Here is a 13,832-nt window from a genome sequence, read left to right on the forward strand (position 1 = left end):
TTAGTATAATTTGGACCGAGCAGGATCCCACATGTATTCTAGTTTATAAAACAGTAATCTGAATTAAATTTTGATGAACCTATATAATGGATTTAGACATTAGATTAGTGGGGCCTCTCTCTTTACAATTACACTACAATTGCACTTGGGATTTTTATGCTAGAAATGATGACAGAATGTCATGTAGGATAGGATATTGGTTTACAAAATATATTTACTTAAAATATATTGAAAATATATATGCATTTTGCAAGTATCTGGCATTGTATGTTGTATTTCTCCCCAAAAATCTCAACAGCAGATTTTTAAAATGCACTGTATAATAATACTATAAGTATAGTAAATGTTTTCCCATGATTTGTATCAGTTACTAGGGAATTGTTGCATTTGTTCCTGATTCCACCAAAAGATTACCATTTCTAACTAGTGAAACACCAAACACATTGTTTTGAAGCTGAATTAATTTTTCAGTGAAAAGTGGCTTCCGTTTCTTAAAAATCCTAAGGTAGCTTTTCCTAAATCAGTGCTATCCAGAAGCATTAAGGTCATTCTTGGCACTGTACTCCAACATATCTGGAGCAAGGGCCAGGAGGATTATTTGAATCCAGACTGATTTGAGGAGTCATCTTTATACAGAGATCTACAATATCCAAATATTTAAGCTGTGGAAAGGAAGCTTGTTTGAGTCAGCAAGCATATTTGGAGCAATGGGTATATGCCATGGTGTTCCAGAAAAATGGCTACCTTTTTTTTTTTTTTTACTTATTTGTATATTTACCTATCCATTTTCAGAAGGCAAATGGGAATGTAGCTACTTTTGCCATCCTCTTCAGCCTCTTCTCTACTTCTGTTTCTTTTCCTTTCCTCCAAGGCAGATGGACACAATTCCAAACACACTCTTTTTATTTTTTTAAGGATGCCTATCAGCCTAGAGGCATCCTTGCAAATGAAGATAATACAGTACTAGAGGCTGAAGAAAAATGGATTACCCTTGTTGTACTGGTGATAATTTTTGAGAATATGTTGAACTCCAAGAAGAACACATCATTCAATACTAGATGAAGTAAAGCCAGATTACTCTCAGGAAGCACTAATAATGAAATTAAACCTTCAATATTTTGGAATTGTAAGGCTCCTGTCCATAGAGGTATGAAGAGTCAAGACTGACTGAACAAATGGACAACAAGAGAGGTTGGTACTTAGCAGATCTTGACAGTTCTCCAACAGCTAAGCCAAGCAGGGGCTGCAAGACTAATAAAAAAACACTGGGGCTCCAGGCAAGTTTGGGGAAGTAAAAAAGAAAAAAAGGTTTTACAGAAGACAACAATGGAAAACTATTCCAGTATTGTTGCTAAGGAAATCATATGGACAAATCCACGAAGTCAACAGGAGCCGAGTCTGATTTGAAGAGCTTTTCATATTTTTTAATTAATAGAATCTACGGAAAAACGATGTGTCAGGAATATTAGATGTCCACATGATTGTTTTACCAAGAGAATGTCTAACAATTTCAGAGAGATTAATGTCACTTAACTTCCTTCTAGGCTAGGTTTTACCTGCTCATGTGGACCCATAACATAAAATATACAAAATCCATTCTCAAGCAATGCCTTTCTTAGGTCAACAGAAAGTTTATAAATAAGTTGCAAGTTTCTACATTTTGAAGAATGCTCCATCAAAAAGAATGGTTAAACCAGGAGGGGACAGAAGAAAAAGGTGGTTTGGTTTAAGGCAGTGTTGTCCAAACTTGGCCACTTTAAGATGAGTGGACTTCAACTCCCAGAATTCCCCAGCCAGCATGGCTGGCTAGGGAATTCTGGGAGTTGAAGTCCACTCATCTTAAAGTGGCCAAGTTTGGACAACACTGGTTTAAGGCCAATTATAAATAGGCTGCCACTCCACATACTGAACCATAAACTAGCCAATCTCCTTGTAGTCTTGTGTGCTGTGCAGACCAGCTGGGAGGATTGATTATATCAGATGCCCCCCACCAATGAATTAATTAAATAAACCATGATATAAGGCTCCAGCTTACCTCATAATGCTATTACTGCACCATGGATTTCTGTTTTAATGACATTTGAATTGTATATCCCCTGTTCTTCTTTTTTCCCTGTTTTATTTTGAGTTGTTTCTGGAGAATGGGAAAGAATCACATTCCTATCCAGTAGAAGCACCCAGAGAAATAAGCTCCCTGTTAGTCTCCCACAAACCATGCCCCTCTTTCTTTTCTCCTCCAACTTTTCTGACATCCGCCCTTCAAGATTTACCTCTTGCTGACCCCCCCCCCCAGCCTCCTCTTCCTCACCAGTCCCAACGGTGTGGGAGAAGGAACAGAAGCTTTTCTTTCTCCCTCTTGGGGTGGGTGGGGGGGGGCTTTGCCTTCTCTATGGCCTTGCACAGGCCATTTGGCCCCAGGCAGGCGCAGGCAGTTGCCTTCAAGGCCGAAGCGAAGGGGGCAGTCCTTGAATAGCCATTTCCTTCCTCCTCCTCCTCCCGAAAAAGAAAAAAAAAGAAAAAGAAAAAAGCATGCATTCTGCTGCTTGCTCGCAACAGCCGGCTGCTGGGACGCAAAGCTTGGACAAAGGTAAGCCACCGCCGCCTGTTGCATTTCCTGTAGAAAATGGGCGCGCGCTCCTTCCCCCTTGAGAAGGCAGCTACTTCCTTGGCGATCAATTCTTTCCAGCTTGCCTGCTGGGCGAGACAGAGGACAGAGTTGCGAGGGGTCGGAGAAGCAGCTCACTATATAGGACAGACTTGGGTTTTGCAGAGAGGATATTCTCCCCCGTAGGTGAACAGCATCTTTCTCTAGCTATGCTCCCCTCAAGTACCTCTTTCGAAGTTGCAGGATGCAGTTCATAAAAATGGAAAGCACGGAGGACGCTTCGGGCGCAGGCAGGGAGAGAGGATTTTAATTTGTGCCCAAAGGGATCTTTGGCTGCTGATGGGGCACAACATGAATTCTACCATTCGGTGGTACAGAGTCTAGACCCTTTTCTCCAAACTGTGTGTACCCCATCCCCTTCCAGGTGTTGAAGGGAAATAAACTGCGCATATCCAATTTCTGGGTGGATTTCGAAAGACAAAGCTGCATCACTGCAAATCATCAGCTGAAAAGAAAGAGCAAGAGAATGGTACCGATTCCGAGTTTGGGGTTATACAGTAATATGGGAATGAGGAATGGCCAAATGCAAATGCTACTAGATATTATCACACCCGAGTATAACTATAGTATATTCAGCCACAGTGGGTCGTATGGGGGAGTCCTAATCAGCGGAGGAAGAACTGATAGCTGCAAGAGCAACAGTTTACTTGTGAATCGAAAAGGGGGCTGGGGTGGGAAGCAACCTGCGGCAAAACTGGGACGGTGTAAGAGGGATTGGGGGAGCGGAGTAGGTTAAAGCAGAAGCGCTGCTGCGTTCAGGAAGACTTACTTCTTCCGACCGAGCACGTTTGAACTGAATCTCGAAAGGCCGGGTGTTCGTAAGCAGAATAGCATTCCGAAGCAAATCCGGACGCGTTGGCCGGGAACTGGTTTTTGCGTGGCAGGGCAAACGAGCCGAGCCCTGGATTGGTCTGGCAGGCTTGGAGAGCCGAGACCCGATAGCGCAAGCCCCTTCCCGAACGGGAGGAGGGAAAATCTGGGGATGCCTCTTTAGGGAGGTCGTGCGGAATTGAATGCACACGGCCTCCTCTCTTTCCGCAGATGCTCCAGTTGCAGGGCAGGGGTGGAGAAGGGAAGCTTCAGGCTAGATACCAGGAGCCCGTGATTCCCTTGCAGCACGTAAGAGAAAACTCTCGCAGCCTGCCCCGTTAGAAAGCAAGTCATCTCCCGGATCGCGGAGGCTGCGCGCGCGCCTCTCGGGGAAGAGGGGCTTGCGGGTCTCCCGGAATACAAATCTCCCCGGAGGAGGAAAAAGAAGGGGGCAGCCCCCCTCCGGCGCCTGTGCGCGGCACCTGTAGAGCACAAAACGATTGAGCCGGTCGTGTTCCCCCAACCTCCCTCCCCCCGGGAATTCTTGTGCTTGTGGCTCTCGCAAGGCGCTCCTTTTGCCACGCCCGGGTTGCAGGACGCCGCCGAGCTGCTGCCGTAGCGCCCGCCGCTGCTCATCATTCGGGAAGCGAAAGGAACGAAGTACGAGAGCGACTGGGACGTGCTAGACGGCTGGCGGTGCAACATGAGGCGAAGAGCGAGCGAGCAGCTGAGCCCCGCTGGGGGAAGTGCCGCGACTTGCCTTGGGATTTTGCTACAGTGAAAGGGGCGAACGGAGCGAGCCTCCCTCGGATCGTCATGGGAAGGAAAGGCTAGTCCTACATGCCTCGCGTGCGGTTTCTCCCAGAAGGCGTGCAACAAATGGCAGCCAGGTCTGTAATCCAGGCTGCAGTGGCGGCGGCGGCGGCGACTCCCAGGTGAGGCGCAAGACTCCGGTTCGCAAGCTGCAGCGGTCCATGCATGCCTGCTTGCCTGCTTGCCTGCGCCTCGCCTCGCCTCCCTTCTTCCTCCTTCTGAGTCACCCCGCAGCATCTGGTAAGGCGCTCGAACTCCCTGCCGTGCGTGGCTCGGGTGGGCTGATAGGGGAGTCAACTTCATGCCCGGGTGAGAATCTCCTCTTTTACCTTGGGTTTTGCACATTGCGCTTCAACCTTTGCTGGCCCTCAAAACGCGAAGGTCGAGAACGGGAATCGAATGCCCCGATGCAAGGGACAAATAATAATTATGAATCGATCCAAAACGGGGGAATGTCCCAAGAGGGACGTTGTGGTCGTGACCTTAAAATACGCAATTTAATGGCTCTGTGAAGGAGGCGTAGAGATTCGCCGCAAGTGGGAAATAACCGTGTGTGTATCTCGACTGGCTTTTCTGCATGGGGGCATAGAAATTCCATAGCCTTGAAAAGTGTGAAGAGGGAGGGGGATAAAAATATATTCTAGGAGCTGTTGAGACGTTTAGACAATAGGTACCCCAAATAAATTGCTTTAACTGATCCTGTATTTGCCTAACTTAGGAGGAGAGAGAATAGCTAGGTGTGTGAAAGAGAAGCATACAAGCTGTTGATATTTAAGTATACAAATAATAAAAGTCTATTTTTGAAACTGGAAGGTATTGAATGGAAAACTTGAGCTGAGTACAAATTCTGATGGTATTACAGCATTAGATGTTTTGTGATCATTGAAAACAAGAATCTTGAAATTTTTTTTTCTTTTTTAAGTAAGGTACCAAATACTTAAGATACTGTACTTAACTTTTCCTTATTTCTTTGGCCATTTCTTGACAAAAAATGACAGATGCAGATGAGTATGTGAGTTGGGAATCAAGAACGGACTAAATATTTATTTATTTGTGCCTTCAAATCAGTGTTGACTCCTGGTGACTTCCTGGACAAGCCTATACAGTTTTCTTGGCAACATTTTTGGAAGTGGTTTGCCCTTGCCTCCTTCCTAGGATTGAGAGTGACTGGCCAGCTGGCTTCATGCCTAAGGCAGGACTAGAACTCAGAATCTTCCCGTTTGGTTTCTAGGCTGGTGCTTTTAACCACTATATCAAACTGGTTATATGCTGGGATATCAATTGACTTTCTCCATCCTCTGTCATGTCTAAGACACATTATTATTTCTGTACTGGGTCTCCTAAAGTACCAGTCTGACTCAGAGTGGCAGAGCAATTTCAGGAGTGTTTGTGCCAACTCCTTGTCCTAAGTAATCCTTGTAGTAAGTGAAAGATAGTATTCAGGATCTTAAATTAACAATACAGGTGTCGAATTTCAGATCTATATTATTGAGATTTGCAGTTATTTTAAGAGATTTGGTTTATCTTCAAAATTTGGATTTAGTCCTCCTGATAATTAAAGTTGGTTCCTGCTTGACTTCCAACAGATTAAAAAAAATCATGTCCTGTTCTTATCTAAAGTTCTTTTGCTTTTAAATTGCTAAAAGCTCTACCATTCCAGAGGCATTTAATATTTTTAATGGTGGTGAACTGGGGGGTACGCTGGGGCTTTTTGAGCAGGACTTAGTATTGCAAAAGTAATAACTTAGCTTTTGAGACTAAGTTCCATTTTATATCTGAAGAAGAACATGATGGAAATAAATACTTATTGCAAGAAATAAAATTAATATATATTCACATAAGGAACTTGGATTCAATATGAAGCAATTCAGAAGTAGATGAGGCCGACATTCCAGACCCTGGTCTGTCCTTGGATCACTTTCTTTCTGTGCTTATCAGCATATGCTGAACCTAATAAGACCCTTCAATGCTGATGCCCCTGAAAAGCAAGACCATCTGTAACAAAATATTTATTTATATGATAAGAAATCCTGGGATCATAATCCATTAATTCACTTCATCTGCTAATTCGTTTACACATTCTAGGGACAAACTAAGGTAAAATGAATCTTGAAATCATTAAGTCAGAGTCTTATGATTTCTTGCTCTTTTCACCCAAGATAAGTGAACCTTTAAACCACAGCAGGGTCATTATCTCTGCAATACAATTGGGGGGGGGGGCAATGATTTGTTTCAGGCAAACACAATGATAATATGTGAATAACTTAAAATTATGAGCAAAGATATATTGCTAAAACATCCCATGCCAGGATTCTTGAATTAATACAGTACGGCATCTCCCCAGCTTTATTAGAATTTCATGAAAATGGAAGGTAAATGGAAGCCCCAAAAGTCACAATTTTAATAATTTCTCAGTCAAGGGTAGGAGATCATTCTGGAGATCATTAAATGTGATCATGTAGCCATTGGGTCTTAAAAAAAACCCTTTAACATAATTAAATATAACTATGGTTATTATATGTTATAGGAACTGTCATTGGCTTTGGTAGGACAAAGGAATATCTTGCTGTGCATTTCTCTATTGGTAAAAATGAAAGCACAATTAAGTCAACGTGAAACATTTCATTGGGAGAAATTTAGGCATATACTTAAAATCATATAGCAATTAAAGTGCTGTTCTGTACATACCTACTCAGAAGGGAACTCAATTTTTTTCAATAGAATGGAAACTCAGCAGTCTTAATCCTTAGTCTGATGGTCATTGTCTTTGTTAAATATCAGGATTTGGGTTCTGTTTATTTATTTGAAGCTATAATGTAGAAAGAAAGTGAAGACAAATTTCTTAGCATAATTTCTAGAGTTTTCCCAGTTTGGTGACCTCCAAATCAAGGGAATTAGAAATGCAGTCATCATCCTAATCACCATGGCCACTAGCTGAGTCTGAGGGTAATTCAACATACGTATGGTAAATACTCCTTCAGATATATTAATGATAACTTCAGATATATCTCTTTATTTAGACTTCAGAGTGCTTCTGAGCAGATCAAACCGTTCCATGCATTTCTGTGGGCTTGGGGAGAAATTGTGAATATTTTTTTTAAAAAGGCAGAGAGGAATATTTGGAGGAAAAGACAATTTCTTGAGTAGGTTGGATTCTTAGAATAGATACCTTGAAATTAAAAAGCTTAATCTACCTTGGCCTCATTGATTCCAATACTTTGACAGATAACTCTAAGCATGATTAATTCAGCATCCAACTTTGGCAGGTAATACAAAACCACATATGGCAATTTCCAAAAACATTGGAATTTTCTTAGCAAATGTTTTGTGCTTGCTTTAGGAAGTATTATAAACAATTATTTGGCCTTTATCTAAAACTAGTATTATTATTTGACCAAGAAAATAGATATCTGTGTTCTTACTAAATACGTCTGGCCAGGAAGCACCCATAATACTGTAGAAGGTTAAATATACTGTATTGTTTTAGTTTGTGTTTCATAGAAACAGATGTTACCCCAAACCATGATTTGATCAGAATTAAGCCTTCATCTTATATGGTACCACTGTGTAATCACCTACCCCTTCCTATTGTACCCTCATTCCATCCCTTAGTTTTAGGATCTGGTTCTAGTTTGGAGAGAAATTTTGGTTTGTAATTATAGTTTGCAGTTTAGTTCTATCCAGGTGTGGAAAATTCACTTGCTTGTCTCTACCTCCCATTCAGCCCAGCCACCATCGACAGTGGTGAGGGATGATGTGAGTTGTGATACAGCAACATTTTAGTAGAGAAATAAGAAAGAAGACTTATTGAACAAAATTGTTATGAGGGAGTAAGAAAGACAACTTGCAAAGTAAATTCTACAGTTCCAAATTTATAATACTTATTCTTAAGCAGACAGATGTTATTTCATGGGTATTATATATAATTGGGCTCCACTCGCCAGCAAGCTATAAATCTGCAGTTTTCTTTATGTTTGGAAAGATTGCCCCAAGAAGTAAAATGTTTTTTATAGAGAACCACTATTCAACAAGATCCATCTTGCAAAGTTATATTTGTAATTCAATAGCAGACATTTTCTAGGTTTCTGATAATTGCTGATAGTTGAAAAGGTTCGTATCTAAAAAATATGTATTTCATTCCCTGTTCTAAGCCAAGATTTGCCTCATCATGATTTATTGAACATGTCTCAGTTGGCTGCATTTAGATATCACATCAAGTCATGGCTGGGTTTACACAATTATGTCAAAATGAGGCCATATTTTGGGTTAGTATCATGTAAGGATCCAGCCATAGGAATAGATCCAGGCTAAGTTCTCACTGATTTCAATAGGTTTTAAAGTCCAGCTCATAATTTGCAATTATGCTGACATTTATAATCTTCCAATATGATAAGTCTTTTCAATTTTAATTAAAATAGTTTAAGACTTTGGTTCTGGCCTACAGACATTCCCCAGCACTGAGCACCTGTTTTGGACAAAATCACTGATTTCAGGTAATTTGTACTGTCAAAGCTGATGACTCCATCTGGTTAGCAAGGGACATCTTTGCTCACAGTAGAGTGTGTATATCTGTTATGGTATATGAGGATCTTTGGATTTAAGTCTTTTGCTAATTGAAAGTATGCACAAAGAAGAAATTAAAGCTCCTCCATGTTAGTAAATTGTGAGTATATTTATACAGAAACAACATTTACATTAAAATATCATTGCTTGATATGCAGAGTATAGCCAAGGATAAATGCTTCCTGTTGTAACAATTTATTTTTATTCTCAGAATTGTTTATCCAGTTCATACGAAATACCCTTTACATTCTTTCCTTCCATGTATTTCTTGATGCAAGGGTTTTTCTCCCAAGCCAAATTTCCTGAGAGTAGCTTGATCATAACTCTTGATTTAAGGAATTGTCAAGCTCAGAGTTTATCTTGTGATTGAACCATGAGCAAGGGAAAAGCTTTTAATGCACTCAGAGACTGGTGCATGCAATGGTTGTTTCTGTTTATGGTCCATTGTCTTGCAGTGAAGTTCTGTAGATAGAATTGAACACCAACATTTTGCTCATTTTGGGCTTCTGGCTCTCAAAAAAAATCATCTTGTGTGTGTGTGTGTGTGTGTTTAATGTGTTACAAATGTTATAATTGAGTATATTGTTACAAAAGAGATTAAAGTACTAAATTCTGCTTACAGTAGAAGGGAGAGGCAGAGCTGGTCCACATTAAAAAAAAAGAAAACAACTTCTCTTGGAATAAAGGACCCCCACCCCCATTTGGTTGGCAAGAGATTATGGATGTTGTAGTGTAACACATCTGGGCAGCCCACACTGGAGAACACTGAGATAGAGATTACAGGAAGGATAAAATAGAGGATTTCAAAAAGACATCAGAAAAGTTGTGCAGGTATGCAAGAAGACTATGGATGGTATACTGATGGTAGCTAAGATATCAAAGTTGCAATCCACCAGGACTAATCCTTATGGCTGGGCAGTGCTTCAGTCAGACTAAAAAATACTTCAGAGCACATGAGGCTCCAGATGAAGCACCTATCTGCAACTCTTTTAAGCAGCTGTGCTCTGAAGCACCTTTTGGCTGAATCCAAAGTGCTAAGCAGCCCTACTAATTATCATACTTATTACATACTTTTTGCTTTGGATTAAGTGCTTGTGATCAGTTACTTAATCATTTAGATTAGGTCCCAGGTAAATTTCAGGCAGCTAAAATTGTTAAAAAAAAAAAGAACAGTAATTGTCTAGTAGATTTGTATGTTATTTATGGAAATTAAAGCAGTGTTGGAGTTTTGAAGCTACAAAATTCTAGCAATGACAGAAGAGAACTTCTGTCCCAGAGGAGAGAAGAAATCAGCTCCCTTTCAGAGTCAAGAGACTTATTTTCCCAGACCAGGACCTATTACAAATGGAAAATTCACAATTTGTTTTGTTCCTACTCTAGTTAGAAAGCCATAAAACACACTTTTCTTTTCCTTTGGGTGGGAATGGACTTCTGAAATAGCCGAGTAACGTGAAAGCATTGTAAGACAGCATGGATTGCATTCTAGCCAAGAGAGAAAGTTTGCAGTTGTGCTAGGACTCAGACATTGATCCTGTCTTTAATGCCCAGCTTTGGAACATGTGAAGCAGCCTTTTGATGCCCACAGCAATCAGTTTTTGCACACTGGTAATTAAAGAACAACATTTTGGGGTCAGAAACCATGGCTTCTAAGCGTATTTGAATTCCAGCATGCTCCTTTTCAGATAGTGAATACTGCTTTAAATGCTACAGGCTTTTATCTCTGCTGCTGTGCTCCTCTGCCAGATGGCCTACCCATCAGTCATGCTGTGGTCAAACGATGGAATGTTCTGCTGTTGTGAACTGAGTCATATTGCCTCTTGCTTATGGTCACTGACCCAGCTAGGAGATTTGTGTTTTCAACACCCAGCAGCCATCCTTTGGTTAATTAGTGTGTGACTGTGGAGGACAATTACAAAGGCCATGGACTTTTTTTAAACAGCAGTAAAGTGCAAGGAACCTGTTTCCCTAAGGCGTAAAAACATAATGGATGGGAAGCTTTGTGTGGGATGAATATTGTTTATCCTTTCTGTCTCAGGGATGCTAAAATATGCTTTATCAGAACCATGCAAAATGATTACCTCAATGAAATGCTACCTGGTTTGAGATCTGTATCTCTATACACTGCAAGTTATTATTTTGTGTGTGTGTGTTAAGGGAATAGGCCCCTCCAGAATATCAATTAATAAGGAAAGAGGTCTGGCATGGGCCAGACTCCAAAACGGAATAGTCCAGGACAAGAAAATTGGTAGGGCCAGGAGAAAAAATAAATTAAAAGTAAATTTTATCAAATTAACGAAACACAGTTAATATCAAATCAAATCAGATTCTTTATTACAAGTCAGCGGCCCAGACTACACAGTTAATATGATATCATAAGGAGAACCAGCATGGAGTAGCAGTTAGAGTGTAGCATAGGGAGACCCAAGTCTGCTCTGTAATGGGTCAATCATTATCTCTCTACCCCAAAGGGATGTTGTAAGAATAAAAATGAAGGCGGGTGCCGTGTATGCCACCTTGAGCAATGCCAGGATATAAAAAGTATCACTCACATATTTGATCATGTTCTTCTTTGTAACACTGCAAATAAGAAATTGGTATAAAATTTTGGGGAGGCTATATGAGCTACAGGTTATGAACAGTTGTGCTGGGGTACCCTTGTGATTCTTTTCTGCTGGAGGAAAATAATCTCTGTGTACCCATACCACTGTCCAGAAACTAGCATGTTTTCCGGATGTATACTGTTAGTAACTTCAAATCATTTAGTCATGTGCCCTGTTGCTCCAAGATTGGAACCTTTCTAGCAGTAGATTTTTACTGAAAATCTGTAATAAAGCAGTAGTTCAATAGTTAACCATGAAGGGTGTTGTAAACCCAGGAGAGAAATGATAATTTGATTTCCTGGGTTGTCTGTAAGGGTGAATACTTTGGCTTCTGTAAAAGGGGATGGGAATTAGATTGGTAATGGAAAAGAGGGAAAATTGTATTTTTCCTTTCAAATGCTCTGTCTGAATGTGGAGAACTTTGGCATCAGGGTGAAGAGGAGATAAAATATATCAGACTTTCTACAGCCACAACAAGGCTTTATTAGGCTGAGTCCATGGAAGGTGGCAGGGCAGAAAAAGAACTAAACTAAATCAGCTCCCCAAAAACTTTCTGATCTGGTGGGCACATCTGGAATTCTGGGAATGCGTTATATGCTGTCTTGCAGAATGGCTGTTGGGGACCCTTACCCATTCACAGAATAGCTGCCTTAGAGGATGCAACCATTTACAAAGCACCAGATTACCTGTCAGTCCTCCCAAACATTGGCTTATTTTTGTCCATTTTCTGAGCAGAAGGGCACAGTTACTGTACAAAAAATGCACCGAGCTGCACGTGCCCATTAAACTGATGGGTTCTACTAGCAGTCTAGCTTCCTTTTTCCTTTTGTTTTTTAATTGTAGTTCTTTTTTAAAATGTAAAAAGTTAGGTAGGCTAGGAAACCTGGCAAGCACCAAAGGAGATACTGTAGAGAGTTATGTTGAAGACCTGGATCAAATTATACCTTGAAAAACCAATTATGGGATTACTTTGCATTCTGAATAAAGTGAGTGTTCATGAGAAAATTCCAGAAACCTATTAAAGTGAAAATTTCTTCCAGTAATGAGTCTTTCTAGGAATTGTACTAGAATTTCAAAGTTGGGGAGGGAACTAACTATAGCCTTGGATTACCAAGAACCACAGAAGGACAGGGTGATTCTGGATAATGATGTCAAGGTATGTCCCCCCAAAGATTGTTTTGATCATACTGTACTTAATAGAGGAAGAAACATCTAGATTTTATTACTTGTTGGAAATACGTTTGAAATGTCAGGGCTTCCAGTAGGCAGTCAATAGTGTGTTTTTGATCAATGTAGGGATCAAAGGAAAAATTGGATACTTGTAGGTCTTTTTCTCTTTTCCTTCAACAGAAGAATGTGTTGAAACATTCAAGCTATTTCTGCTAGCTTGTTAAATCTTTATTCATCTTTTTAATCAAAATGTAGCGTTCTGAGCCTAGATGTTTGCAAGAAGAGATGCAAAATGATGATGGTGCTGTCTAGTTATAGAACTGAAAGCAACTCATCAGAGCCTGTAGAGTGGCCTGCTGGGCTGACAGCTGCATCATTTTTGCAGTTATATACATATAGGAGGTTTATGGAAGCCCCCCTTGATTGGGTTCACTTTCCTGGTCATACGTTTTGACATCAAAATATAATGAGTGTGGTTCACCATGGATACTCTCAGCTAATGGTAATGCTTAAAAAAGAATCTGATCTGATTCTTCCTATAAATAATCCATTTATATATTTAGGGGTAGAAAGAGAATCTTATTCTTAATATGGGGATGAAAATAATGTGATTGTATTATAAAGTATCTATAAAACATTTTGACTTTTTAATTTGCAGAGTGGACTTCCCTTAAAAATGTTAACAAAAGAAGCATTAGATTAGGCTTGCTGAAAAATTGCAGGAGGGGAGGGCTGTACTCTGGAAGATATTAAGTGTTAATTTAAAAGTGTATAGATTTTTTATTACTTAGGATATTCATGTGTATTATCTTAATTCTCATAACATGAATAGGACAGCCATTCTTTGAAGGAGCATCTGACAGATGGTGAGGCAGGAAAGGGAGTGGTCTGAGTGTGATTTGGAACAGAGGTTTGAATGGCATTGGATCTCCATAAACGTCCACCAGATAAACTACTTGTGATTAATGGTTTCTTAATCCACTTAATGGCATGTAGAGCTTTAGTTAAAATGGCAACCAGAAGAGTCACCTTGCACTGAACATCCAATATGGAAGTAGTGTTTGGAGGATATGTGTAAAGAATACATTAGTACTAAATTGCTGTAAAAAGGCTGGCTTTTGTTATAAATAAATCTCCAATTCCTGAGTGGGGTGCAGAAACATTTCCATGTCCTTATATGTGGTCGTTTACAGTACAAAATTGTGCTATGT

General features: G+C 40.3%; 1 protein-coding gene across 5 annotated transcripts in view; it reads left to right on the forward strand.

Moving 5' to 3' along the window:
* The first annotated feature begins 1,849 nt into the window (after positions 1-1,849).
* LRRC3B (leucine rich repeat containing 3B) overlaps positions 1,850-13,832 on the forward strand; it is a 55,079-nt gene continuing 43,096 nt past the window's right edge. For 2 of the 5 annotated variants that reach the window (XM_007432598.3, XM_088150812.1), the window contains exon 1: positions 3,705-4,528. The gene's annotated coding sequence lies outside the window, so the exon portion shown is untranslated. Of the gene's footprint in view, positions 2,588-3,704; positions 4,529-13,832 lie in introns of those variants that run through there. The other 3 variants (XM_088150810.1, XM_088150811.1, XM_025169424.2) reach the window with 2 other exon arrangements.

Source organism: Python bivittatus, unplaced genomic scaffold (assembly GCF_059951505.1).
Source record: "Python bivittatus isolate LINGU-HERP-01145 unplaced genomic scaffold, Pbiv_v1 ctg000610_np1212, whole genome shotgun sequence".
NCBI lineage: Eukaryota > Metazoa > Chordata > Lepidosauria > Squamata > Pythonidae > Python > Python bivittatus.